A 3,396-nucleotide genomic window follows, 5' to 3' on the forward strand; every position below is an offset into this window, starting at 1 on the left:
AAAAAAAAAAAAAAGAAAATTAGCCCCAAGTTCACCAAAACCGTCACATCAACAGCTGGTCTCCTACCAAACATGAGACACAAGTACTGTTTGATTGGACCCAGGTTAATAAAAACTTTATTTATTTTGGAATCTCAATGATCTAGATCTCTTTAAAACCATTAATTCGTTTCTCTAGTTACTAGAAAGGGCAGAAACATTGGTTAAAATCTTATCTGTCACTTAGCAGCTGGTTAAAACCTTGTCTAGGCCAGTAATCCTAGTACTTTGGGAAGCCGAGGAAGGCAGATTGCCTGAGCTCAGGAGTTTGAGACCAGCCTGAGCAACACGGTGAAACCCGGTCTCTGCTAAAACACAAACAATTAGCCGGGTGTGGCAGCATGCGCCTATAGTCCCAGCTACTTGGGAGGGTGAGGCAGGAGAATTGCTTGAACCCGGGAGGTAGAGGTTGCAGTGAGCTGAGATCGCACCACTGCACTCCAGCCTGGGCAACACAGCGAGACTCCATCTCCAAAAAAAAAAAAATAAAGAAAGAAAACCTTGTCTATCACTTAGCAATGATATTCCTATCACTTTAGGAATGTCATTTAATCTTATAACCTAAGTTTTCTTATATTCAAAATGGCAATAATAATAATAAAACTCTGTAAAGCCGTAAGTATTAGTGATGGCAGCAGCAGCCAGTCTGAAGCAGGGCAGGCGTGGCCAGGGATACGCGCTCTGTGGAACCAAGGGAAGCTGGGAGCAGGCAGGAGCCCTTCCCGGTTCTGAGTTGGCGGGGCGGGAGCCCAGTGCTCCTAGGCATAGCTGCAGCCTCCCAGCCACTGCTGTGGACCTGGGCATCCCTGTGCTCTCAGGGGCCCCAGAAGCCCCTCTTCCCCACAGGCTTATAAGTGCTTGATTCCGCTTCCTGGCCTCTCCCTGCTCCCTGTGCCCGCTCTGATTCTGGAGCAAAATTGACGCTGAGCCTGGGCGCTGTCCCAACCCGGCCAGGTGAGTGCCGCTCAGGATGGCGCTGACACACCAGCCCCCTCCCACCTCAGCCCCCTCTAGACTTTGGGAGCCACTCTGGACTAATCCTTTTGACTACGAGGATGGGAGGGAGGCCGAGGAGGAGCTGAGGACGGCTGGCTGCAGGCCTGCAGGCACCCCTCAGCACAAACAGCCAGGGCGCCTTGGACGACATGACTGACAGCAGAAGGCAGACAGGCTGATAGGTAGAAAGGGTCGGGTCCCTGGTGATGCCCCACTTTCAAGCCAAGACCAGCCCAAAACCTTGGGGACCTGGCTGTCAGTTCCGGGCGAAGCCTGTGGGCCAGAGTGAGAACTGATGGTGCTTTTTCTGGCCCGCCCATGGCTGCCCATGGACCAATCAGCATGCACTTCCTCCCTTCTGAGCCCATGAAAACCTCAGACCCAACCAGATTCACACAGACACTGGGACTACCAGCTGCAGAAAGGAGCTACCCATTTCAGGTCTCCTGAGAGCTGTTCTGCCACTCAATGAAGCTCCTCTCTGCCTTGCTCACCCTCCAGTTGCTCACGCTCCGCGTACCTCATTCTTCCTGGATGCAGGACAATAACTCAGGACCCATCGAATGGCGGTACTAAAAGCTGTAAGACAAACCGGGGCTGAAACATGTCCCCGTGCTGACTACATTGCAGGCACAAGAAGGAGAGAAGAACTGTGGCCCTTCAAGAAGTCAAGATCTAGGGGCTCCCCAAGCCAAGGCTGTAAACACCCTCTTTGGGGCTCTGCGGTTCCCAGCATCTCCATGCTTCCAGATGCCACCATGTTCCCCTTGTCCAGACGCGGGTGCCCTCAGTGAAAGCCTCATTCAGTACAGCTGGTCCAGCCCCAGTCTTGCATGGAGCCACCCACCCCCAGACCCTGCACTTGCTCACCTACACACCCCTTGCCACTCTGCACCTGGCTTGCCCCTGGTAGGTATGGGATCTGAGCTGGTAGAATGAGCTGAGTGCAGCCTACCAGGCCAAGTGGGTGGAATAAGCCCAGTGGGCACAAGCAATACTCAGACAGAAGGCGCCGCTAGCCACAGAAGTTTCTGTCTTGGTGAAGCGACACCCCAAGGATCCCGTGACGTTAGGGGTAATGTTTATAAAATACCTAGCAAGGGCTCAATAAATGGCTTATTATTACCATAAATGTCTACAGGGCTAAACGAAACATTACAAACCTTCGGGAGAGAGCGTACTGTCTTAACACACTGCACTGCTCCAGGCCCGTCTGCCTGATGCTCTGCCCGCTCCAGGGCCCCCACCAGAAAGTCTCTCGCTATCCTATACTATCTGCACCTGCCTCTACTTATTTTGGTTCACCCTGAATTCCAGTCAATTATTTCTTGTTTACTTCCCGCTTTGTCCTCTTCTCTCATCTCAATACAGCATCTTACAGATAATCTTCATGAAATGGGAATCCAGTAAACATGGCTAGCATCAGCAAAATCCCCACTGGATTATCTACATGGCAGGGAACAATGGCGGGTGAGGACCCACAAGTGAGGGGAAGGAAGCTGCAAGGGTGGGTTGGAGTCAGACCTCCATAAGCCTCAGGACATGGACTGCACCTGGAGGGATGACATCCACCAAAAGCTTATGCAACAGTGTCCCAACTGGATGTGGGTCCAGAATGACTAACTCTGGCCATCAAGAGGAATGCCCAAGGAAGGGACATGGGACAGGCTATTTTCACAGCTCACACAAAAGATAATGCACATGAGCATGGAAAGAGGAGCAGTGGAGATGAAGGAGCGGAGCTGACAATTTAGGGAGTGCTGTTAGAACTAGTAACTTCACAGAAGCAAGGAGGAGGTGCGAGGAAAAGCAGCCTGGTGTGTTAATTTGAGATTTTCTCTTTTTTAAGCAGAAGAATACAAACACAACTCATTTTGGACATGTGGCTGAGGTTGAAGTATTTTCAGAATACTCAGGGAAAGACGTTTAGGATGTAGGTGGTGAGATACCCCAGCCACTCGGGTTGATTTAGGAAACAAGATGTTGTAGGAATGGACGAGATGACCTAAGAGAGGGTGCTGCTGAATAAAAATATAACATGAGCCACAAATATAAGCCACACACGCGGTTTTAACTTTCCTAGCAGTGACCAGGCATGGAGGCTAACATCTTTAATCCAAGTATTTTGGGAGGCCACGGAGGCAGGATCCCTTGAGCTCTGAGTTTGAGGCTACAGTGAGCTATGATGGCCACTGTACTCCAGACTAGGTGACACAGTAAGACCCTGTCTGAAAAATAATAAGAACAATAAAATTTTCTAGCAGCCGCATTAAAAACATAAAAAGAGGCCGGGCGCGGTGGCTCAAGCCTGTAATCCCAGCACTTTGGGAGGCCGAGACGGGCGGATCACAAGGTCAGGAG

At 50.7% G+C, this 3,396-nt stretch overlaps 1 protein-coding gene across 1 annotated transcript in view; it reads right to left on the bottom strand.

The window, feature by feature from the left end:
* Positions 1-3,396, bottom strand: part of HLCS (holocarboxylase synthetase (biotin-(proprionyl-CoA-carboxylase (ATP-hydrolysing)) ligase)) — a 245,775-nt gene that overhangs the window by 241,467 nt on the left and 912 nt on the right. The window lies entirely within an intron of this gene.

Source organism: Mandrillus leucophaeus, unplaced genomic scaffold (genome assembly GCF_000951045.1).
Source record: "Mandrillus leucophaeus isolate KB7577 unplaced genomic scaffold, Mleu.le_1.0 Scaffold315, whole genome shotgun sequence".
NCBI classification, from domain to species: Eukaryota; Metazoa; Chordata; class Mammalia; order Primates; family Cercopithecidae; genus Mandrillus; species Mandrillus leucophaeus.